A 26,953-nucleotide genomic window follows, 5' to 3' on the forward strand; every position below is an offset into this window, starting at 1 on the left:
AACCTGCAAGCAGATAACCCAAATGTAATGACTGCAACAGTGAAACACGAAGAACATCCAGGACTGCAACAGTGAATACACTCGAACATCTATATTTATGGTAAGTGTACACAACTGTACTATGTTCTTCGTGTTTCACTGTTGCAGTCATTACATTTGGGTAGATTCCCAAAGCTAAGGCTGGGAGGAGGAAGTTAGAGAGCATTAGGACCAGCTATTAAGCCCTACAAGACTGCAGTGGCAAAACCAGATTTGGATTTAGAAAACAAAGGGAAGTGGTAATGCTTGGTGAAGGTATGTACAGAGCTCCAGGTAGCAGCTTCTAGGATGTCCCTGGTAGGGACACCTCTGAGAAAGGCTGTAGAGGTAGATGCAGCCCTGGTGGAATATGATCTTATCCCCTGAGAGGTAAGTTTTCCATGTTGCTTATAGCAGAAAAGAATGCAATAGCCTATCCACTTAGAAATGTTTTGCTTTGAAATGGCCTTCCCTCTGCCCCTGCAGCAAAGGCAACTAGCAGCTGTTCAGTTTTTCTGAGAGGCTTAGTCCTGTCCAAATAAAATCTTAGTTGTCTGTGCACGTCCAAAGAGTGCAGTATTTGTTCTCCTTTGCTCTGTGGATTGGGAAAAAAGGTAGGCAAATGAATGGACTGATTAAGGGCCACACTGGATACCCCCTTGGGCATAAAGGAAGGACTGGTCCTGAATGACACCTTGTCAGCATGGAAGATGATGAAGGGCTCCACTGCCATGAGGGCCTGAAGTTCAGACACTCTTCTTGCTGAAGTAATTGCTAGAAGGAAAGCAGTTTTCCAAGAAAGGAATTTCAACTCTGCAGTTGCAGCTGTCGCAAAAGCAGGTAGAGTGAGCTTTTCCAATACAAAGTTAAAGTCCCAGGCTGGAGTACAGGCTCTCCTGGGTAGTCTTAAATTTTTGGCCCCTCTGAGGAATTGCTTCAAAAGGGGGTGAGAGAAGAGGGGTGGCTCAGTATTATAACGTGCTGAAACGGCTGAGGCATGAATTTTAATTGATGAGAAGGAAAGGCACTTGTAGAGCATCTCTTTTAAGTATTGAAGAATATGCGGTAAGCTGGGTACTGTTGCACCCATCCCTGGAGTCTGGCTCCAGGAACAGTATCTTTTTCACTTTTCAGCATTGGATTTTCTAGTACTAGGCCTCCTAGCCTCCAGAATGACATCTAGCACTTGCTTACTGAGTGACGCTATTGGAGAGCTCGGGGAATTAGCCAGGCTGCAAGGTTCAGGGTTTGAAGTTGGGGAATGCAGAAACTGGCCCTCCTGCTGGGACAGCAGGGAAGGGGTCTGAGGCAGTTGCCATGGATCCAGCAGTGGCATACTGCGCAATAGGGGTTACCAGTGTTGGCGTGGCCAGTCTAGTGCAATCAGTATTGTCCTTGGTTTGTCTTGTTTGATCTTTAACAGAACTTTCTGCAGGAGAGGCAGAGGGGGGAAAAGCATAAACTGAGGGACTTTCCCAGGTGAAGGAAAGGCATCCACTTTCCAAGCTTGGCTGTGGGGAGTCTTTGTGCAGAAGCTGTCCAATTGGTAGTTCTGAGGAGAGGCAAAAAGGTCTATCTCTGGGTTCCCCTATTTGTTTCTCAAAATGTTGAATATCTTTGGTTCCAGTTTCCACTCAAGTGGGTCCATGAGATTTCTGCTTAGGTCGTCTGCCAGTGAATTTAGCTTGCCTGGCAAGAATTGAGCTTGTAGGTGCACTTGGTAGCTCAAGGCTGGGTTCCAGAGAGCCATGGCTAATCTGCAGAGAGGATACGAGTGGGCTCCCCCTTGCTTGTTTATGTACCACATAACAGTGGTGGTGTTGTCTGTCTTTACCAATAATTGTCCTGGAAGAATGTGGCCCTTGAAGGCTGTCAGTGAATTCTGTACAGCTAACATTTCTTTTTGATTGATATGCAGGTGCATCTGATTCGGGTTCCATTTGCCCTGAATGCACTGCCCTGCTACGTGAGCCCTCCATGCATAGTCTGATGTGTCTGTTGTTAGGGTTTGGGCGGCAGGGGGTAGAATGAATGGCAGTCCCTTGTTGTGGTAGCAGGCCTCTGCCCACCAAAGGAACTCTGTCTTTATACAAGGAATGATAGGAAGCATTAATTCCAGGTCCTGTGAATGTTGACACCACAGGCTTTTTAGATACAATTGTAGTTTTCTCATATGCAGTCTTGCATATGGAATTAGTAGAATGCAAGAGGCCATGAACACCAGGGCTTGCAGGATTTTCCTTTCAGATAGCTGGGTCTTTGTGGCCAGTAGTCTGAAGTAGTCTGTCAAATAAACTTGTTTCTCTGGCATGAGGTAAGCCATCTGGGAAGTTGTGTTCAAGCTTGCTCCCAGGAATACAATTTGTTAGCAGGATACTAGATGAGATTTCTTTTCATTTATGGTGTACCCCAGTGAGATTAGAGGTTTCTTTACAAATGCCAGATGATTTAGTAGCATGTCCTGGCTTTCTGCCTGAATTAGACAATCATCCAGGTATGGATATATTTGAATATTTCTTTGCCTGCAAAATGCAATGACTGGAGCTAGGCACTTTGTGAATACCCTGGGCGCAGTAGATAAGCCAAAGGGAAATGCAGAGAACAGATAGCGCACGTAGCCTGCTCTGAAGCGTAGGTATTTCCTGCAAGATTCCCTTATTGGAATGTGCAGGTAAGCTTCCTTTAAGTCTAAGGTTGCCAACCAGGCATCTTTGCCTAGCACAGGAAGCAGTTGATGAAGTGTTAGCATTTTGAATTTTGGGATTACCAAAAAGGTGTTTAGAATAGAGAGGTCCAGGATAAGACGCCAGGAGCTGTCTTTTCTGGGTACAAGGAATAGTCTTGAGTAAAAACCTTGTCTCATTTCTTCTGCTGAGACAGGTTGAACAGCCCTGATACTTAGAAATGAGACAACCTGCTGTTGAACCTCTGCCCACTGATTTGGTGGTAGGTCCAGCCAACCGTTTGGGGTTGGTAAGGTGTGGAAGTGGAATCTGTATCCTTGGGAAACTATATTTAAAACCCATTTGTCCTGGGTAATGAGTTCCCAGTTTTTTGCATGCAGAGCGATCTTTCCCCCTAAGGGAGCATGCAGTTGAGCAGGGCTGGGAAGGATTAAGGTTAAGTCATTGTGACAGTTTTCCATAGGTGGGTGTCATACTACTTCCAGGTTTGGAAGTGGAAGCCCCCCACTGCTTAGGCCTGTGGGTACCTTGAGACTGTAGCCTAGGTGGTCTGCTGTGCCTGGGTTTGGACTGAGAAGGCCTGGAAGAGACAGGAAAGGTCCAATTCTTAGAAGGCCAATGCCTACTGAATCTGGGAGGCTGTGCTTGCAGGAATTCTTTAACAGTTTGCATAGATTTATCTTTCTCCTCCATCTTTTTAAGGACTTCTGCTTTGTTGCCAAACAGGCGATCTTGGTTTAAGGGAGCATCCAGTAATTTAGCTTTAACATGATCTGGCAAATTTTGCTCCTTTAGCCAAGCATGCCTTCTAAGAGCAGACCCAGTGACAGCAGCCCTGCAAGATGCTTCTAAAGAGTCAAAACCACATTGCAAAGTATGTTTACCAACTTGTTCAGCAGAATGCATTAAATCCTGCAATTCTTTATTTTCAGCACAGTCCGGAATCAACATAATTTTCTGTTTAAGTAGTCCTATAATATGTTGCTGACACTAACATAATGGCCAAAGTAGCAGAAGTGTATACCTTCTTACCCCATCTATCCAAGGCCCTGGAGTCTCTATCAGAGGGGATAGGGATTTTGGCAGTAGTAGCCTTAATGCTTTTAGGTCCCTGGGAAATGGTCTCTGGGTCCGCAGTAGGAAAAGGAACTTGTGAGAGTCAGGTAACTCTGTAATACCGGTCAGGTTTCCTGGGAGCCGGAGATAAAGTGTCTGGGGCCAGGCTAGATTCCAAGAAGGCATCATCTACAATGCCTAGGACAGGAGGGATAGCTAAAGGCCTGTGTTGAGGTAGGAGTAAGAATTCCCTAAGCCTCTTTCTGGAGTCAGAGTAATCCTGGCTTTCCCAGCGGAAATGCTCCCTAAGAGTGTGCAAGGTTTCCCCAAAAGAAAAATCTTCTGGAGGGGAAGCAGCGGCAATGGAGTACTCTGCATAAGAATCCTCATAGGTAGATAAGGGCAAATCCTGGTAATCAGAAGAAACAGAAATTTCAGAATCTTGATCAGAAGAATCAGAAGGAAAATCAATTCTAGGTCTCTTAGAGGGAGAAGGCTGGCTTCCCCTAATTAAAGTAATAAGGTCTTCAGCCATTCTTATCATTTGTTTTTTAGGCATATTGGCCTGACCAAGTGGTTTGGACGACGGTTTTCTAGGTGTGGGGACGAGTTTTAGGCCTTGAAGAAGAAGATGGTGTTGGTTTGAAATGCAAGTCCATAGGACTGAATACACCCTCAGAAGCCAGTGCCTGCACAGCGACTCCGGACCCATCCAAGGTAGAGACATACATACGCAGGTTCCATAGTCGAAGAGGCATCTCGTGGCATACCGGACTCCAAATGGGTCTCAGTAGAGGCTTGTGAATCTGAAGTAGTGGGTATCAGGGGCTGCAAAAGTGTCTCACTGAGTATCGGCGAACTGGCGACTAGCTTAATGGAAGCGTCGTTGGCAGCTTTGGACCCAAGCAGTCCGTCTCTGTCTTTATCTTTGTTTTTTTCGGAATGTCGGTAGTTAGATGGCTTACCAAAACCATGTCTGGATAATTAAACCGAGTACCAAAATAGTTTGCTGCAAAAATGGACCGACAACAAATAGTTTGGGAATTAAATAAAGCACAAAACTGACAGCGAGGGACGTCGTGGCCTGGGCCTAAGCAAGGAATGCAGTACGAATTAAAATCTTTATGACGTATTTGCTTTCCACAGGTAATACAATTGTTAACTTTTACTGACATCGGTTTAGAGAAAGAAAAGGGATCCCCAATGGGGTACTTAACTTTTTTGAAGACTTCGGTTCTGAAACTCGAAAACGAAAATTTCAGGAGTCGGTCAACCGGCACTTGCGAACTGCTTCTGCTTCGGGCACCGCACAGCAAGAAAGACTGATGTAATGGCATCGGCTGCATGCTTTACACCTCTGACTACCTGACGTCATGGAAGAAGAGACAGCATCCGACGCAGGACCCAAGACTTTCATATTCAGGCCGGCTGAGGGCTACCTGCAGGCAGATAACCCAAATGTAATGACTGCAACAGTGAAACACGAAGAACATCTTCACTTTTTTGCCTAAATAAAAGTTTATTCTTGTAGCATTTTAGTTGCTTATTCTATTTCTTATAACATTTAGGTGTTTCAGATACAAAATAACTGTTTTATACAACTATTACATAAAGTATAGGAAAAAAAATTGTCCTAAAATCTCAGGACATTTGCCATTTCTACAATTTTTTTTTTTGCAGGACACAACTGCCCAAAGAGGGACTTATGCCTTGCAAAGTGGGACAGATAGTAACCCTAATCTCAGTGAAATCTGACAAAGGCAAGATGACCAATAAGGTTACTTCAAGCATCAGTAAATGGCTGTGTACTTTAGCATCTATTCACATAACATTTCAGCTGGATCCCATGGAAAAGTACACTTTTTTAGAAGTAATATATATATGGTAGACAGCAAGAAAAGCTAGGACAGTCACCTATATAGTCCATGATATGGTACATTAAAACAGCATGGCACTGCATCTACCTCACTTAACATATGGCTGTAATACCATGACATTGAAAGTTCGAGAAATTAATGTAAAAAGAACCAGCAGGACAACCACGACAGCAAGCTTCACTTTAATAAAACAAAACTTGAAAAAGGAAAGCACTTTCGCGTATATAATATGCTTTTTCACATCCTATGCAAAGTTAAAAACACATCACATCACATTTCCCTGAAAATAAGACCAGGTCTTATACTTTCCCCTGCCAAAATACACATTATGGCTTATTACTAGGGGATGCCTTATTTACCCCCCTGTACAACAATCTACATTTAATCATGTACAAAAATCGACATTTATTCATGTACTTAAATCGACATTTATTCATGTACACAAATCGATATTCATGTACACAAATTGACATTTATGTGGTACTTTTCCGTTAGTGGGCAACAGTTCTAAGTAACGCATTAACAGTTGTGTGAGAATTCTACATAAACAGTTCAACAAACATTTCAACTTCCGAATATCTACACCTTGGCTTTCAAAGTTCAATGTTTCATGCTTAACAGAAAGTGCAGAAAAATCTCAATACATGTGTATTGGAGGAGGGAGGGAATAAAACAGGTGAATAACTGCCACTTTTTGAGTGGTGATGCTTTCTTTATTCCTTACCCAAACCATAAGAGAAGAATGACGGAAAGTCATAAAAATGAGGTCTGGGAACTAGTGGCCTTACTGTGTAATTAACCCTTGATAATGAAACGTTACCTTAATACAATAAAGTCAGAAAACTGACAAGAGTTTGCTGGCAGCTGTAAGCAGAAGCAATCCATTCTGTTGCCCCGATAATGGAAAAGTTATTCAAATACAGTCATGTCATCTTCTTCTGGAACATTGTCATAAGTCTCCAACCCCCGAATATTGGCCTGAATTTCTTGCGACTCCATTTGCTGTAGAACCATTGGCCCCAATCTGTCATGCCTAGCAATAGAGCTCTCCTTAAATGAGTACAGCTTGTCCATGTAGCCTGCTTATAGTGCATTGGCAACATAGCTGCCAGTGATTTTATCCCATGAAATCTTCACCCAAGTCATGACCTCTTGCAGGCTAGGCTTCACAAAGTTTCCACGCTGATTTCTCTCCATTCTATTTTCAATGTAGTCATTGAGTTTCATGCGCAAATGGTCATTGAATGGCTTATTTATTGCAATAACAAAGAGTCTGGAGATAGGGAGTTATTCCTGCGGGAATCATTATTTGATCTATTCTTCTCTGTGCAAGGAAGTTCTTCATGTCTTTAGCATGGCGAGTGCTGGCTGAATCCCAGACTAGCAGACATATTTCGCCACCTCACAAAACAAGTGGCAGCATTACATCGACCCAATTCCTTATAACTGCTTGTGTGCACCAGGGTTTTTTGGTTTCAAGAATGTTAAATGCCTGAAACATGTTCAATCTTTCTTTCTTGACTTACTAATGATTAGAGGGTGGGGTTTTCTTTCCATCTAGACGAACTGCCAAAATACAGGTAACACGTGCACTTTCATAACCAGTGGACGGAATGTAGATTGACGAGGCACCCCTCTAATCAATTGTTGTTTGAGATCCTTGGCCCATAAACACTGCAGTTTCATCCATAGCAATCATGTTGGAGAGTTGGTACTTAGAAAAGTTGATGCCATCAACAAAGGACTTGAATGCAAGTGCACATTTAATAACTTCATTATCTTCCACCTTGAATAGTGCTGTCGATGATCTTAGAGACAGTCCATATCACTGAAGGAAGCCATCCAGCCAATGTTGTGATGCTTTGAATTCTGGGGATATTTCTAACTGTGGTGCCATTGCAAGGGCAAACGCTTGAATATCAGACCTGTGCACAACCAAAGCCTTTGCTCTCCTGTTAGCAATCCATTCACAGATGATGTCTTCCTGCTCTGGAAATAATGGTTGCCAACCTGATCCACACTTGCACTTCTAAGCATTTCCCTCGAAGGCCTGTTGACTGAGGTTATCGTACTCTGAGCGCCATTTTCGGACCATTCGGAGATCCAACTTCTCTTTGCAGAACGCCATCAGACTCTTTCCTCGGGAGTCCTCCACGATTCCTTTCTTGTACTCGACAGAATAGGTCTTTCTTTTTGCACTCATCTTTTCTGGGGGGGGTTAACTGAAGACTTATGAGACAGGAGTGGCAACAAAAATGGCGACAGTTAAGAAGACACAACCACACCCGTTCGTTATCAAGTGCGCACGTTTTACGTGCGTCATCTGTACTTTGACCAATCAAAGTACACTTGCCAGTGTTTATGGGCCAAGGATCTCAAATGTCAAGTGTGTGTGAGGATTAGGCTTACAGTAAGATTCATGGAGGACTCTCAGGGAAAGAATCTTACGACTTTCTGCAAAGAGAAGTTAGGTGTCCGAATGGTCTGAAAATGGAGAGCAGAGTACGATAACCTCAGTCAACAGCTGTCAATAATATTATTTTACAACTCAACACATCCGTCATGTGTTGTTGACTATCTTAACTGGGGCTTATTTTTGAGGTAGGGCTTATATCATGACCACTCTGGAAAACCATGCCAGGCCTTATTCTCTGGTTAGGTCTTATTTACAGAGAAATATGCATTATATAAGGCACATCAACCAATCATGGCACAGACCAAATAAAATCAGAAATGATATCATCAGTACCACATGAATTAAACTACTTCCTAAGTTTACGCCTATTTAAAATGGGTTTAATACCAAGTTCGAGAAATTAAAAAAAGCACAGGAATCTAACAATCTCATAATTTAAAAGTCAGCAATTCATTAAAAATAATGAAAATACAAAGGTAAGCATGACATCCGATTACATAGTTTTATGCATCAGTAACAGAAAAAGGGGAACAGGGATGCCTTTTTTGTAGACATTATGCAGTTATCCACATACATTACTCATGAACAGTGTACTTTTAGGGAAGCACTGCTATTAAAATGGGCCATTACCTATGAGAATCTTAACACAGCCAATCACCATAACATGCACACAGGGAGCTGATAGCAATGAATAAAGAACTGAAGGATTTTATCTGGGAGGAGAAAATGGCAAGAGTCAAGTGGGATAAGCTGATTCTTTTAATAGAACACGTCAGTTTGGGATTACCCGATTTATTTCAGAGCTACACAATTAAGGCTCCTACACACATCACAAGCAAAAACCTATAATACAAAATGGAAAGGTGACAAAATGGGGGGGGGTGATCAAGAAACAAGAAGCGACTGGGATTTTGGATGCAGATCCTTAAGGAGAATAACAATAACCATACAGAATATTATATTAATAAAGTAGCAGAAAGTATTCTAAGAGCTAAGCCAACTCTGGGATGGAGAAAGAGACTTTGCCAATAGGAATGACTGCAATTAGGGAAACAGACAATAGGCAAGAGGGGGTTGGAATTTATAGGAGAAAACTGGCAAAGGAACCAAGGTACTGTGAGCAAAGAATTAGAGAGGGAAAACTAATAGAATGGGAAGAGGCCAAGAATACATTTGGACTGTAGGCTAGAAATCGCCTTCCTCATCAGACCACCACTGGTAGAGTTTTTATCAGAATCTAGAATAGAAGCTGCTGTTAAAAATAATTAGTAGAGCATATAAAATATTGCATGATAACTATAAAATCAATCAGAGGAGATTAGAAAGGATTGGGAAGAGAGACTGGATAGCAATTCCCAAATAAACAATGGGGGGATATATGTATGTCTCCCAAACATGCAAAAAAAGTCTAGAAGACTTAGGATTTTTGCTTGGAAGTGCTTACATAGATATTTTATACCCCAAGTAGACTCCACAAAGAATTTTTCCTCAAGTAGACAGCAAATGTTGGAGGTGTGATGGGGAAGAAAAGGTAACTGGGAACATATTTTCTGGGAGTGTAATGAGTTGGCAGACTTTAAAGAATCTCTGCAGACTACTCTGTCAGAGATACTGGTTGAACAAATTGATCTAATTAAGGAAATGATTTTTTTAGAGATACGATACAGAATTGGAATTGTCTAGACATAGCAACACCTTGGTGAGTCTAACTATGGTGGCTGCCAACAAAGCAGTTACTAGAGAATAGAAATCAAAGTCTAAACCAACTGTACTAGAAGTAGTGAATATTGTAACCGAGATAAACCAACTGGAAAAGGGACGTCTCTTGTGGAGATGTGGAGGTAGGAATCTTTATGGTCTAGGGTCACTAGCTAGGCATTTTATATCAGCATAGGTAGCAGCTGCTGCAAAGTTAGCATTTTGAATATGGGGACCACCAGGGAGGTGTTCAGAATGGATAGATACAGGATGGGGCGCCAAGTGCCCTCTTTTCTGAGAACAATAAAAACCTTTCCCTGTTTGATCTGAGGGGACAGGTTCTACTACCCCTTGGGATATGAGAGTTGTACCTGTTTCAATGCCTTTGCCCACTGATTTGGAGGTAAGTCTAGGTATCTTCTTGAAAGTGGGAGTTCGTTGAAAGAGAATTTGTATCCCTGAAAAATGATCTTTTAAGACCCATTGGTCCTTTGTTATAGAAAACCAATTTTCTGTGCAGAGGGAGAGCCTTCCTCCTAGCTTTTGGTGAGCGAAAGGCAGGCAGAGGAGGGAGAGGAAGTCATTGGGATTTTTTCCATAGAAGGGTGGTTTAGAACTTCCTGCCTTTAGGGCGGAAGTGGTCCACTGTTTGGTCCCCTGCTGCCCCTGGAATAAGTGCCTGGGTGGTCTGTCCCTGCGGGGCTTACTTTGGCCCTGTCTGCTAGGTGCAGGGAAGGACCAGTGCTTAGAGGGAAAGTTCCTGCTGAACCAGTGACGTTGAACCTGAAAGAAATCTTTTACTGTTTGCATAGATTTTGCTTTGTCTTCCATCTTTTAAGCACCTCTTCTGCTTTTACTCCAAACAAGAAGTCATTATCTAGCGGTGCATCAATTAGTTTAGACTTGACATGATCAGGAAGAGGTTGTTCCTTTAACCATGCATGACTCCTAATGACAGATCCTGACACTGCTGCCCTGCTTGAGACTTCTAGGGCATCATATCCACAGTGTAATGAGTGTTTGGCCACTTTTCAAGTAGAGTGCAGTAAACCTGCTAACTCTTTCGAATTGGCACAGTCAGGAAAGGTTGACATTTTTTGTTTTAATAGTTCTAAAGTATGTTGTTGATATTTTAACATATGGAACTGACAGCTGAGTGCTCTGACAGCTAAGGTTGCAGAGGTGTATACTTTTTTACCCCATCTGTCCAGAGCCCTGGAATCCTTGTCAGAAGGATCAGGATTCTTGGCAGAACTAGTCTTAGCTCCTTTTGGTCCCCGTGTAATGACCTCTGGGTCTGCAGCAGGATTTCTGTACAGGTATTTGTGAGAATCCGGTACTGTGTAACACCTGTCAAGTTTACTGGGAGCAGGTGGGAGGATGTCAGGGGCTAGGTTGGATTCATGGAAAACATCATATACCACTTCTAAAATAGGGGGGATGGCCAGGGGTCTGTGCTGGGGCAGGTCCAGAAACTCTCTTAAGTCTTTTCTTAGCCTGGGGGAAATCCTGATATTCCCACTGGAAATGTTCCCTGAGAGTGTGAAGTGTTTCCCCAAAGGAAAGGGCTTCTGGTTGGGAGGCAGAAGGAATGGATTCCTCTGCATCTGAATCCTCACAAGCAGTCAGAGGTTGTTGTTCCTCTTCAAAATCTGAATAGTTAGATTCCTCAGAATCCTGTTTTGTCAAAGTTTCTGGAGAAGGGTGTCTCTTCCTGTTAGAAGTTGTGGCCTGACTACCCCTAATAAGGGAGATGAGATCCTCCCTCCATTTTAAGAATCTGGGCTTGGGGTGGTGGAGCAGGAGCAAGATGGTGGCCAGAGGCAGATTTTCTAAGGGTGGCCTGGCTTCTGGACCTAAGAGGATCCATCTGTCTGAGTGAAATGGTAGTCGGACAAGAAGATGTCGTTTTTTTGTCTAGACTCAGTACTGCAAGAGGCCTCCTCAGAAGCCGGTTCCTGCGTCGCGGCTCTGGACCCAACCGAGGCAGAGACAACCAAAGGCTTGGAAGACTAAGAAGATTTCTGAGGCATACCGGACTCCGAAAGGGTCTTGGTACAGGCCTGTGTAGATATCGAATCGGGCATCAGGGGCAGCAAATGCACATCACTGAATTCCGGAGAGCTGACGATCTGCTTAGTGGTAGAGTTGTTGGAAGGCTTAGCCTTGTGTGGTTGGTCTCTATCTTTATCTCTTGAGTTTTTTCGGAATGTCCACGGATTGTTGGCTGGTGAACGCCATTTCGGAATGCGAAGACAGAAGACAAAATACCAGTCTACAATAACAGCTCTACACAAATGGTTCTCATGTTAAAGAGGGCACAGAACCGGCAACGGGGGACGTCATGGTCTGGGCCTAAACAAGTGATGTAGTATAAATGGAAGTCTCGGTGTGGAATCTGCTTTCCACAGGCGAGACAACTGTTAACTTTTTCGGACATCGGTTAGTGAAAGAAAAAAGGATACCCAACGGTGCACTTAGCTTTAGATGTTTTCAGCTGAAATTCAAACTCTGGTAGCAACCGACTGGCACACTCGCAAACTGCTTCTGCTACGGGCTCCACGACAAGAAAGACTGATGTAATGACGTTGGCTGCCTTGCTTTATAGCACTGACAACCTGACATCAGACGACTACCACAGCAGGGATAACCCCACAGGTGATGACTGCAACAGTGAAACACTAAGAACATCCCCTGCTACCCACAATCCTCAGATAGAGTTTGCTGGATAAGAATAAGGACAGTGAAACTGTCTACAATGAGGAACAGCAGAACCAAACACACCATTACTCCATGAATCCCCAGTCAGCAGAGGGAGGGGGGATGAAGAACATGATGAATAATGACACTGCTTAGCACAGATTTCATGTTATGGTAAGTACATAACTCTTTATCTGATGTGATCCATGTCATTGTTGATCAAGGATGGGTCAGAGTATCCAGCTAGCCATAACCCTGGGTGGTCTCAAGGAAGGACATGCCGGAGAACAGAAGAACCAAATGAAGCTCTACCCCTGGATACCAAATCCAATTTGTAATGTGTTACAAAAGTATGGGGATTTGACTAAGTGGCAGCAACACAGATGTCATCTAAGGACGTCCTTGCCCAGAAGGCCGAAGTAGCAGCCACACACCTAGTGGAATGAGCTTTAATAGGCCTGGGATGATCAATGTGATTGCATTTTCTAAATGTAAGCTATGCATGGCCCTGCCATTCTTGGTGAGAGAGAAAGCTACGAAAAACTAATCTGACTTTTGAAATCTCTCCATCCTCTTCAATTAGAAATGTAGCTGTCTATGTACATCCAGACAATGCAGTTTGTATTCCCCTTTGTTCAAAAAATGGGGGAAAAAGATGGGAAGCTGAAATGACTGATTAAGGTTAGCTTCTGAGGCTACTTTAGGAATGAATGAAGGACTGGTCCTGAGAGAAACCCTATCCTTGTGAAAAATCATGAAGGGGGCTTTAATGCAAAGAGCCTGTAATTCAGAAACCCTCTTGGCAGAGGTACTAGCCAGCAAAAAGGCAGTCTTCAAAGACAGAGACTTAATATCACACTTCACAGCAGGCTTGAGGGGGTAGTGTTAGAGACTGCAGCACCAAAGTAAGATCCCAAGGAGAAGACAGATCTCTGAAAGGAGACCTGACCAAGAAAATACCCTTAAGAAAGGCCTTTCACAGCCTAGAAGAAAACATGGGACTGTCACTTAGGTGAAAGTTAGAAATAACTCCAAAAAAGAACAAACTGGTAAAATAACAATAAAGTAAGCAGGCTGTAAGTACTCCAAACCACACTATTTATTGTGAGTGCTTTCATCACAGACAATGCTCCAACTTCATCAGACAAAAGAAAAGACAACAGTTAACCACTTTACTTATAAGTGGATGCAATTAAACCAATCACAAATTAACCATCAGTAAATTAAATTCACTAATTCATGTAGGATTATAAAAACATCTAACTCCATTATTGCAACAGTAAACAATTCAGCTAATACAAGATATCGTCTCCATTTACAATGTATATACTTAAAACCATATGCAAAACATATCAGAAACCTATACATAAATACATGCATATAATAAAAATATATATGTTAAAGATTAAAAATTAACAAGGTGTAATACCCTCTCAGCTAAGATACTAGGGGAGCTGAACACATAGTTGATACAAGTGTAATTATAAAGTAAAACTTAAAACTTGAATGATTTTTACTTAATTATTCCTACATTTAAAAATGCAACTTATGCACATGAATATATATATATATATATATATATATATATATATATATATATATATGTGTGTGTGTGTGTGTGTGTGTGTGTGTGTGTCTGTGAATAAAAGACCAAAAAACATGGTCCAGTAGACAAGTATATATAAATGCAACCTTATGGTAAATATGACACTGACTGTAGGCAGGCAAACAAAAGCCAATGTGACACTTACTGTTGAAAGGCATACAAAATATACTTAAACACTTAGAAAAACTGAAGTGCTGGTGCACAAGCTATAGGCACCACCTAGCAAGTGCTTTAAGCTTTACAGGGCATTTGATTGATACATATTCTTTAAGGCCAGGAGGTATGTGGGCCAATATGCGAACTTGCCACATAAGCTCACATTCCTCAAGTTTTAAGTTCCCATGGACCTCCTCGTATATTATGTTCTAACCGTTGCATTACTGCAAACACAAACTTCCGAGTGGGGGCATTTGTAGTAATCTGTTTGTGTATGCTGTACTGGTGTTCGTACATCCATTGTTTTATTTTTCTTTCGGTTTTGCCAATGTAGTATGATGTGCACCCCTCACATAAGGCTATATAGACTACCCCTTTGGTGTAACAGTTAAATTTGCCTTCTATATTGTATGTTCTATCTCTAATACAAAGTTTATTGCCCATCTTAATAAATTTACACTGAGGGCAACTACCACATTTTGCCATACCAAAACTACCCTTACATATTTTTCTCTGTTTCTCTTAACAGGCATTTCATATTGGGTCCCCTTCCCATACGTGAATTGTGGGGCTGCTTCCAATATTTTATTAAGACCATTGTCTTCCAAAATTATGGTCCAATAAGAAGAATGTCCCTAATGTTTTTGGAATCTGCAGAATAGGCAACACAAAAATCTTCTGCCTATATCAAGTGTTGGGTTCGCCCTCTTTTGAATTGGCTGTTCAAAAGATGTAATATATATTGCTTCATAGCCATAGTAAAGGTAGTTTTGGTATGGCAAAATGTGGTAGTTGCCTTCAGTGTAAATTTATTAAGATGGCAAATTTAACTGTTACACCAAAGGGGTAGTCTATGTAGCCTTATGCGAGGGGTGTGCATCATACTACACTGGCAAAACCGAAAGAAAAATAAAACAAAGGATATACAAACACCAGTACGGCATACACAAACAGATTACTACAAATGCATTGGCAAAACACATTTTAGATAACCCCATTCACGAGTTTGTGTTTGCAGTAATACAACAGTTAGAACATAATATACGAGGAGGTCCATGGGAACTTAAACTGGAGGAATGTGAGCTTATGTGGCAAGTTCGCACATTGGCCCACATACCTCCTGGCCTTAACGAATATGTATCAATCAAATGCCTTTTAAAGCTTAAAGCACTTGCTAGGTAGTGCCTATAGCTTGTGCACCAGTACTAATTTTTTCTAAGTGTTTAAGTATATTTTGTATGCCTTTCAACAGTAAAATATAATAAGATACATTTCATCCCTTGTCATGTTCAGTGTTTTTCTTCTCCGTTTGTTAAAGTGTCCAGCCTCACCCAAGAGTTGGTCACAAAAAATGCCTGAGTGAGCTCACTCCCCCAACGACAGGCACATATACTCTTCTCCTGCCAGCACCTCAGACACCCATGTCAGTAACTGAACCTGGGGATGCAGTTAGGCCTTTATCCCTCTACAACACACCACTGACTTAGCTTACAAACTTATACTCTGCTAGAAACCATGGTTAGTTTCTAGTACAGAAAAGCATTTGGGAATGGACTTTGTTGACGCAACCTCGTCAACTATCAGCAGTGGAAACTGCTCTCTATAAACTACTTTGGTCAGCTCTTGGGGGGTCTATAAAGATACTAAGCTTGCTTTAATTCATAATGGTAATCCCAGTTTTAACCTATTTTTCTCACTTAAGCATACAGATACTCTCCTAGGTACATGGACTATTGTTGCTGTAGCAGAAGGCAACAATGATAACTTCCCTTAGCAAACAACCTAGCCTAGTAAATAAATCTGCATACTTCTGCATTTGTTTCTCCAGCTTCACATTCTGTTTATGTATGTCTGCTTGTTTCTTAATAAAGCAGAAACAACATTATTTCTTTCAGCATTAAGAGGGACCTTCTGGAACATTTTACAAGGAACACTCAGACTGACAAGACTCTCGAAGATGTGATTATTCTGTAGTTGGACCCTATGCCGAGATTCTCACACGCCAAATTACCTACTGCATTTGATTGCTTCACTGTTAGTTTGCAAAGACACATCCTTAACTATCGCTTTATATCTTACTTTTTACATCTTTCCCCATTATCCCACCCACAGGCTTCACTCTGTGTCCTAACTATATCAAGTGAGGTACAAGTTGATTTATGCAATGTGACCTACAACTTTAATGTTTTAAATGTACACTCCGGCAAATTATTACATTATAATCCAGTATCAAGTTTAAAGTCAACAGCTTTCCACTTAACAACTGCTCTGTCTAGTGTCTGTGCAATACTTAGACTTTGCACTTGCAAAGTACCAATACACACTTCATTCCACGCATTTCTAGATACAATAATATTCAAATACGGGGAAAAGGCATATTTTGCATCATACATACACTTGCAAAACAGTTGTGTTAACACAGCCTACAGTTTTGATTGAACTGTATGCATTTTCTTTTCCATTGACTAACACCCAACCTAGACTATGACACTTGAATTTTAACTGTGTGGCTTGCTCTGTATGTCACCTACAATACCAAATGGGTTTCTATATGACTGCATCTACTAACTGCTTTCACTTTGCCACTGTGCCTCATTTCTACATTATTTTCAAAAACATTTGTAATATTACAGATTTCCATTTTCTGTCCAAGTCGTTTCCACTGTGTATTTGTAACCAGTGAGTCCTGCACTGGCCAGGGTTGATTTCCTGCTCTTTGGCCATCAAGCCTTGTTGGACCTGGAGGGAGAAACCTGGCTAAAAAATCATTTATTCGAAATTTGGCCACTAAGTACTGGCCTCAGGTGACAGACCACTCACCAAGAGCAGGTCAGCTGCAGGTACATTTTTGCTAGTTAGCAGAGAACTGAGAAGGCTTAAACTCCAGAATATACTCCCACAAGGGGGTTGCTAGTCCCTTTCTTCTTGTCTTGTCCATGAGCACAGGGGAATGTAGTGTACTTAACCTCTATCTAATCAAGGCAGAGCTGATGACATGCACCTATGCAATGGACAAGTGCACCAAAATTAACTCCAAAGAGTTAAAAACCATGAACAAAACAAGAAGGTGAGTTCAACAAACCACAGGAAGCCGAAGTGGAATCCCAAAAAAATATCCTTTACTGGAAACTTGTTAGCGCTTTCGTGTTATGATATCCAAACACTTCTTCAGACAAGTTTTTTACATTTTCAACCACAATTTAAATATACGTCTCTATTACCACATTTGTTCAATTACTTAAGAAACAATTAAACCAATTTTTCAATTAGTTAAGTCCTGCCCTGATAAAAACTAAATGCTGTATTAGAAACACAATTTATTTAAACACAAGTATTATAATTACAATAATTTATTACATAAGTTAAAAACCTAAGTCAAAGTAAATTAATTAAGTACCATAAAATGTACCTTAATGCCTAAAAATCATATTTTACGTTTTCTAACTATTGCAAGTCAAACTTGTTGTATTAAGTTCACTGTTTAATTTTTTATGTGTATACAAAGGTTGTTTATATAAACAACTAAATAAATAAATAAATAAATGGATATATAAACAAAGTGTATAAACAATGTCCCCAACTTACATATACTAATATAAAACAATTGTTTTTTATAACAAAATTTTATTCATTTACCTATATATAATATGTGTAAATATATTAATGTTATCTTATAAGTGCTTTTTGCTTTAATAAACATTTAATTGAACAAGTTTCATTTATCCCAGGGTGGACATGTGCATTTGTTTTTAGTTGCCAAAGCAACTCACATTCTTCTAACTTTAAATGCCATGGTCCTCCCCTGGGGTTTGTTCTTATTTTTTGCACAACATTAAACACAAAGCTGTGGTTTATGTTTTCTGAAATATGTTTTGCAAGTGCATTGGACATGATTCGCCTAGAAATCGCATATATATGTTCATAAATGCGTTGTTTTAGGTGTCTTTCGGTTTTTCCGAAATAAAATGCAGAACAGGCTGTACATGTTTACATTTCTCATTTATATGATATTTTACACCTCTAATAAAAATGTTGATCCAGTTTTTATATATTTATGACCACACTTAAACATTCCCTTGTTAGCTTGCTTCTAGCATTGTTTTCAAAGATGGAGCCTTTCTAAAAATTACTATAGGTTTTTGTCCTATATTCGTATTCGAATTAAGGCCTTGTTTTAGAAGTTCCCAATTATTATCTAGGATACGTCTAAATTCGACATTTAACTCATTGAATTGTGTGGAAAAACTGATATTAAAGTTTTTTTGTTGCTGTTGTTGTTCTTCTTCTTCTTGAGTGCTTCTAGTAGTATCATTAACTACGAACTCTACTATGCTATCTGATGGGTTGTTACTATCATAGGTTTTTAAAATAGGTCCCAGTAAACCAATAGCCCTCTTTCTTGTTACTTCTTGAATAACTGAGTTTATTAGTCTTCGAGGATACCCTCTATTCAGAAACATAGTGGTCAAGAAGTCACATTCTTCTAAAAAAGAACTTTCTTCTGAACACATCCTAGATGCTGAGTTACTGTAATGAGGTTTTCTATAAATGGAAGTAGTGTATTTCATCTTTTCCATGTCTTTTTTTATATTGATGTCTAAGAAGTTAATTGATGAGGCATTGAACTGATAAGTAAATTGTAAAAATGGAACAAAAGAGTTCATTTGGTCAATAAGTTTCATGGTGTTATTTATGTTTGTTTTCAAAATCATCAATATGTCATCTGAGTCTTTAAATATTTTTGTGGGAATAAATAAGTATGTCAAAACCAATTCTAACAAACTTATAATCAGATCAATGTCTTCACCTGGTAGATGCTTATTCAATTCAACAAAGTCAGTTGGAATCTCAAACGATGTATAATTATATATTTTTAACCACGGAGCATTACCGCTACAAGAATTGTTGACATACAAAGGTTGTTTATATAAACAAGTAAATAAATAAATAAATGGATATATAAACAAGGTATACAAAAAATATCCCCAACTTACATATACTAATATAAAACAGTTGTTATTTATAACAAAATTTTATTCCTTTACTTATATATAATATGTGTAAATATATTAATGTTATCTTATAAGTGCTTTTTGCTTTAATAAACATTTAATTGAACAAGTTTCATTTATCCCAGGGTGGACATGTGCATTTGTTTTTAGTTGCCAAAGCAGCTCACATTCTTCTAACTTGTTTATGTTTTCTGAAATATGTTTATATATATGTTCAGAAATCATTGTTTTCAAAGATGGAGCCTTGGACAAGTGAGAATTTTAATTCTGTGGTTTACATATAATTTGCCTTTTCCTGGTAATCTGTTATTAGTCTGCAAAGTTATGAGGGACACTTCTTCCGATCTCTGTGAACTTGCAAATATCATCTCATCAGACATAAAGCAGTCCTGGGAACTTGAATTCCTGTGCCTTTAGGTGGCTGGGCTGAAATGGTAGCATTTATCACAGTACTTTAAGTACTGCCCCTCCCCCAACAGTAGGCAATATACTGTTGTAGGTTTTGACATCCGATCTGGCAAGTATACAAACACTTTAAAAAGTTACATTTCTTATGATGTTGAGCATGGAAACTTCTCCATGGTGTATGTCATAACCCGGATTATGAATGTTTGGAACAGTAGCAAAATCCATGAAGCTGCCAACCTGCTGATCCTGTCATTACACATGCACCTTTGCATACAACTTCTGACTTCCCGTCATACCATATTAGATAGGCTTTTTTTCTGTTTCTAGGGTGATATTTTACAGTGCGCAAAGTAAGTATTTCTCATTTGAAATCTTAAATAATATTTTCAGATAGAGTAGCACACCCTGTCTTTATTTTTTAAATCAGTTTATAAGCAATAAGCTTTGAAGCTAGTTGAGTAGCACTTGCTTTCTACCTGTGATACTGGCTTGCAGTTCTGGAAGTGCAGCTGGCTTACTATAAGTTCATGTGGTAAGGTGAATGATCGAAACAGCAGAGGAATTCTCTTTTCCTGAGGAAGGGCTACTTACATTCGCAGCTCCAAGCAGGTGGGCAGATACTAAGGATCACTGTGTGCCCATCTTTCCCCTCCTTCTTCTCTAATATGGGTAAAATCCTATACACCTCAGGGAAAGCCTGGCTTTAGATGAGCACTCCTCATCCCATCCATATGTCACCAACTTTAGCATGCAGACTTCAGTTCTGAAGTGTGTTAGGATGCTAACAGCGGACATAGAACCCAGATGCAACAGTCACAAAATGCATGCTACATAAAATTATTTTAAGATATTTGGTTTTATGGCAGTGGATCTGTTAGTTCCTAATGACAACTCGGCATGCACACAAATGATGTCTGTATTTTGTTATAAAACAAACAGCCCTTACTATGCTTAGAAAGCAAGTAAAGACACCATCCTCTTCATAGCCAATAAATGCACTTGTTCATTTATAAACCTCAATGACAATGTTCAGCAATGGTCATGCTCCCAAACAAATGGCTACAAAAATAATACACTAAAAAAAAAAAAAAAAAAATACAGTTAGATCAGTGAGGCGTGGTAGGGAACAAACCTGCACAGCACAATATACTGCTCCTCAACTGGTCCTCACTATATCCACCTGTAAATAGTACCAAAAAAAAGAAGTTATGTACTCACCATAACGTTCCATGTATGTAGTCCATCTCGCCGAACATTATTACATGTAGGTTCGGAGCCGATCCTCGGCTCCGACTCGGCCGCTTAGAAAGCCTGAAAACTTCTGATTGGCTCGTGGCTAATAGTTATCCCATGATGCATGCGCACATTCCCCAGATCTTGTTTGCTACTAGTCTACCAGAATCAGACATGAAAAAGGAACAAAGGTCCAGAAGAATAAACTGTAATAAAAGGAGCCCCTATGGCAAAAACCACTGTAGAAAGGGAAAAAACTGAATCCAGATCCTCCAGGAAGGGGCCTGGTGGGTGGGTTCGTAATAATGTTCGGCGAGATGGACTACATACATGGAACATTATGGTGAGTACATAACTTCTTTATGTTATGTAGTCCTATCTCGCCTCCATTATTTCATGTGGGACAGCGTCCCTAGCATCTTGAATGGGTGGCTCACTGGAAGATACTCCTGAGTACCATGGAACCAAACAAAGCTCTACCCCTGGAAGTTAAATCCAATTTATATTGGGAAATGAAGGTATGAGGGGTAGCCCATGTTGCTCCTGCACAAATACTATCAATAGGTGTCCTGGCTTGGAAAGCAGCAGAAGTAGAGAAGGGCCTGGTGGAATGCGCTTTGACTTTAAAGGGCAACGCCTTTCCTTGAGAACTGTAAATAAAGGAAATACAAGTAGAGATCCAGTTCGAAAGTGTAACCTTGGAAACTGGCAATCCCATTATCGCCTCAGCAAAGGAAATAAACAGCTCTTCTGATTTTCTAAATTCTTTGGTCCGGTGGATATAGAAACGTAGTTACTGCCTGTGTACATCCAATTGGTGGAATGTATACACTGCTTTATTGGAGTGACTAGGGAAGAACGCCGGCAATTCAATTGTTTGGTTTAAATGAAATTGAGAACAGACTTTAGGAATAAAAGAAGGGTTGGTCCGGAGAGATTCCTATCTTTGTGAAAAATTAAGTATGGAGGTTTAACAAACAGAGCCTGTAATTCAGAAACTCGCCTGGCTGAGGTTATTGCTACCGGAAAAAGAGTCTTCCAAGACAGAAACGTCAACTGACAACTATGGTCTGGTTCAAAGGGTGGCAGAGTAAGTCTAGACAGAACTAGATTCAGATCCCAAGGAGGAATGGGGTCTTGCACAGGAGGTCTTAACATCATGGAACCCTTAAGAAAGGATTTGCACAGTTTGTGAGACATAAGATGGGAATCATTAATCCCCACATGAAAATTAGATATTGCTGCTAGTTGAACTCGGAGTGTAGCAGCCGCTGAACCTTGGTGAAAGAGTTCAGAAAGAAACTCTAGAACAATAGTAATGGGAGCTGTAAATGGATCAACTTCTCTATTGTGTGCCTATATGGAAAATCTCTTCCATTTACTATGATACAATTTTCTGGTCGAAGGCTTGTGAGAAGAGGTAATAATATGAGTTACAGCTGGAGACAAATCATGAAGCCTGACTAGTGATGGAACTGGAGCAGCCATGCTGTCAGTCTGAGTGTGTGGAGACTGGGGTGAAGAAAACCTGACATGTGTGTCAGGAGGTCTAGCACTGGGTCCAGCATCCATGGGCAGTCCAACAGGTGAGGCTCGAGAAAAGGGAACCAAATCTGACGAGGCCAGTAAGGGGTGATGAGGATCATCTTGCTTCCCAACAGCATTGCTTTCTGTATGACTTTGGGGATGAGTGGAAAAGCATAAAGGAGTCCCGGGGGGCCAATCGTGGACTAGTGCATCTCTTGGAGATTCCCCTGGAAGGAGGATGAGAGGGAAAAAGGTGCTGCATTTGGTGTTGATGGGACTGGCAAAGAGGTCGCAGCAGGGTTGTCCCCACTTGTGAAAGATCATACTGGCTATTTTCTGGTTCAAGGACCATTCGTGAGGTAACAAAATTGCCCTGCTTAGCCTTGTCCGCATTTACACTGGAAGCCCCTGGGATGTGCGTTGCAATTAGAAAGCGTTGGGAAGAAATCGCCCAATCCCAAACGCGCATGGCCTCTCGACATAAGGGGTATGATCTGGTTCCCCCTTGTTTGTTTAGATACCAGACAACCGACATGTTGTCGGTCTGGATAGCTATCGTCCCTAGAGAGAGAAAGTCGTGAAGTGCTTGCAATGCTAGAAGCACCATCCTCATCTCTAGGACACTGATATGCAGATGGGCCTCCTGCTCTTGCCATGTGCCTCGGACAGTCCTGCCAAGATAATGACCCCCCCCCACCCTATGTGAGAGGCATCCGTGGTCACAGTGGCAATGGGTTGGTGCGGTACAAATGGGAGTCCCTGTGGTAAGATGACCTGGTTGAATCCACCAGCATAGATCCTTTTTGCAAGAATCTGCAATCAGGATCTGATGATGTAGAAGCAACTGTTGAAACTACCACTGGGATGACAGGAGCCATTGGAGTATTCTCATATGTAGTCTTGCTAAAGGTACCAAGGTTATGGTTGACGCCATAGTCCCGAGAAGCTGCAACACCACCTTTGGTTTGACTCTTTGAAGGGGAAGTATTCTGTAAATTTATTGCACAAGATTCTGTATTCTGTCTGTAGGCAGTCTGGATGTCATGTTGACCATTTCTATGTTTGCTCCTATAAAAGTTATAGACTGGGCAAAAAAGAGGATTTTTCCCAGTTTATTGAGATTCCCAACTGGGAACAGAGCTTGATTGTGGAACCTCTCGACTGAATTAGGCGATGCCTGGTGGTGGCGGTCAGGTGCCAATAGTCCAGGTATGGAAAGACTTGGATTCCCTGATGCCGCAAATGAGCTGTGACTACTGCCATGCACTTGGTGAACACCCAGGGGGCTGTGGTGAGAGCAAAGGGCAGCGCCCGAAACTGGTAATGATTGGCTCCCAGCCAGAAAGGTAGGTAGCTCCTTGATGCTTTGTCCATCATGTGGTAGTAGGCATCCTGGAGATCTATTGAGCACATCCAGCTGTCTCTCCCCAACAAGGGGAGTATGGATTGTAGAGTGACCATTCAGAACTTGGACTTCTTTACATGCTCATTTAACCTGCTGAGGTCTAGGATGGGTCTCCAGTCCCCTGTTCTTTTTGGGACTAAAAAGAACCTGGAGTATGTTCCGAATCCAGTCTGGTCTGTTGGGACCTTTTGGATGACTCTGTTTAATAGCAGCTTTTCTATCTCTACAGCCGCTTGATCCCTGTTGATTGGGTGATACATCTGGGATTCTTTTGGGAGGGCGTGGTGGATGGGAAAAGGGTATAGAGTAACCTTTGGTAATGATGTCATGTACCCACTTGTCTCTAGTGAGATTTAGCCAGGCTTCTGGGTACAAGGACAGGTGACCTCCGACCAGCTCCAGAGACACACAGTCTGGTTCCACAGCAGGAACGCTGATAGGGACGGTCACGAAAGGAATCGTGACCTCCCTGATTATGTGGGCCTCCCCTGCCTCTAGGGCGACGTCTACCATTATTTCCTCCTCCCCTGCCTCTGAAGGAGGAATCACCTTATGTGTCCTGGAAAGGTCCCTGTGATTTCTTGAACCACATTTTGCCACTCTTCTGACCTTTAGGGTAAGGTCTAGAAGGAACGGTAAAATGGACTCCCATGGTAGAGAGAGTCTTTCCTTCCTATTCACACCTGGTGAGGGTATCTTTCACCTTGGGTACAAAAAGAGAGGATCCGTCCACGGCAGCATTGGTGAATGTAGACTTGAAAGGCTCAGCAAAGTTGCATAGACGCATCCAGGAATATCTCCTTAATGAGACTCCTGAACCCGCCGCCCTATTCGCACCATCAGCTGCATATGAGATCAGCCGCATGGAGGAGTTAACAATAGATGTGAGGGTAGCCAACTGAGCTGACACTGTAGATGGAAATGCTTCAGTCGATGTACCCTGACGAGTATCTCCTAACTCCTTTAGGAGATCTCTCTGAAGTCTCGTAAAATGTGATAGATAGTTCAGCAATCGGGAGTGTAAAAGCCACTGAAGAGAAGATACGCTTCCCGTACCTATCCATCGTTTGGGATTCCTTATTAGGTGTCTCTGCTAGCTCCTTCTTAGTGGCCGCTGCCACCACCATAGCATCAACAGGTAAACCCTTAGATAAAAACTCTTTGTCCTTAGGGGAGGAGAGAAATTTATTCAGCCTCCTGGAGGACCGGTTCCATGGCATTGGGAATCTGCCATGCCTTTTGACTCACGAGATCTAGCAATTCATCAAATGGAGGAAACACCCATGAAGCTGAGGGTTGAGACCCAAAAGCCTTCAGGTACACTGACTCCTCATCGGAAGGGGTAAAGGTGGGCCAGCCACCTCTCTGCCTGAGGATCTCCAAAATGTCTGCAAAAGAGACATCTTCAGAGGACGACTTAGGGGATCCCTCCGACTCATCGAGGTCAGTGTCAGACTCATCAGGGGAGTCTACATGCTTCCTCTTACATGATCTCTTCCGATGGGGCTCCTAAGTGGGGTCTTCTGGGGAGGTCTCGGAAGATCGGGGACCACCCAAACAGGGGTCTTGAGGCTGTGAGTCTCTACCATCCCCGGGGAAGAGAGGATGCTGAGACCATAGTCGGCGCTTGAGGGAGTATAGCATCAGTACTCCTACGTGGTACGGATGAACTATCCAACATGCTCATCTTCACGAAAACCGATTCCTCCGGCTCTGAACGACGCCCCGGCTTCGAGGAGAGCATAAGTGCCGATGGCCCCAAAGGAATCGGCTCCGAGAACAATGTAGGGTCCCAGCTCACTCGGGCCAATGCACCAAGAGGAAGACTCGGCACCGAAGAGGTTCAGTTCCAAGTGTCCCCATCAGGCCCGACTGAAGAGCTTTGGACCCTAGACACTTCGGATGGTGCCGACAGTGTCGGAGTGGGGCTCGGCTCTGAGACAACCACCCGGAGTGCTGGAGCCGAGGACACCACTATAGTCAGTACCGACAGCATTGGCTCCAAAGGCCCAATTTGGGTTGGAGAAGGAAAAAGAGCAGGGTCGGTAACAGGAGTAGGCTCTGAGACAGAAGTGGTCGGAGCCGATAAAAATTTTGGCAAGGCCGACGACTTAAGGAGTCTGAGCACCACTCTCTCGATGTCTTCTTCAGAAAAGCTCCTGGAGGATCTGGAGGACAGTGTTGGAGACCTCGCTGTCTGTAATATAGGTGATTTTAGACCAGTGGAATGTCTGTAGACTGGCTCCGAAGAGGACTGCTAGTGATCAGCACCGAAGCACTGGGTGCCGACACTGCAATGTCAGTGTTCAGAATCTCGATCGGCTCCGAGGCCAGTGGAGCCGAAGCGACAGAGACCATCTCCGATTTAGGTAACTACTGTGGAGGTTCAGAGACAGACGTTGAGGCTGGAGAATGCCTTTTGGAGGTCTTGCCCTTATCTTTACTGGAAGAATGTGACCTAGCAGAGCAGGACGAACTGGCTAGGTCTTCCTCGAAAGAAGGTTTTAACAATCCTTTTAGAATCAACTTATTCTTCCATTTCTGGAGCACTCTAGGACTAAAGGAATGGCAAAAGACAAGTCTCTTGAAGATGTATGACCCCTAAACAGTACACACAGATGCTATGTCCATCAGTGATGGACATTTTTTGAGAGCATTTTAGTACACTTTTTAAATCCTGTTTATGCTCTTTATGTTCTTTAGACATAATGGCAGTCTCAATAGGCGATTGAAGAGAAAAAAACAACACACTCACTCAACAAGAGAGGAACTAGATCCTCTAACTTAAACAGATCTAGCCCTATTTCTCAGAACAAAAAACCAAGGAAAGTTTTACTAGGTTCTCTAACTTAAACGAACCTAGTGTAAAGGAAAGGGGAACAGACTAATACCTCAAAGTAAAACAGTTTAGTCAAATGCACACACTTATGGGAACACACAAAAATGGCCAACGGGCCCAAATTTTATAGCAGAAAAAGTCAAATCCAGGAAAAACTCAAGTCTGGTTAAATTGACAAAATCGGTTATCACAATAAGGCTAACAGCAATAAGAAAAGCACTTCACTTGAAGTTAAAAACTTCTAACAAGCAGAATAATAAAGAACTAAATCACTTAGCCACGGCCAACCAAAAGAAGCTTCCGAATGAAGAAGCGGCA

General features: G+C 41.8%; 1 protein-coding gene across 1 annotated transcript in view; it reads right to left on the reverse strand.

Moving 5' to 3' along the window:
• Positions 1-26,953, reverse strand: part of ATG4A (autophagy related 4A cysteine peptidase) — a gene marked incomplete in the record, with an annotated part of 835,516 nt that overhangs the window by 577,603 nt on the left and 230,960 nt on the right.

Source organism: Protopterus annectens, chromosome 15.part0 (genome assembly GCF_019279795.1).
Source record: "Protopterus annectens isolate FY-2018-M chromosome 15.part0, PAN1.0, whole genome shotgun sequence".
Lineage (NCBI taxonomy): Eukaryota > Metazoa > Chordata > Ceratodontiformes > Protopteridae > Protopterus > Protopterus annectens.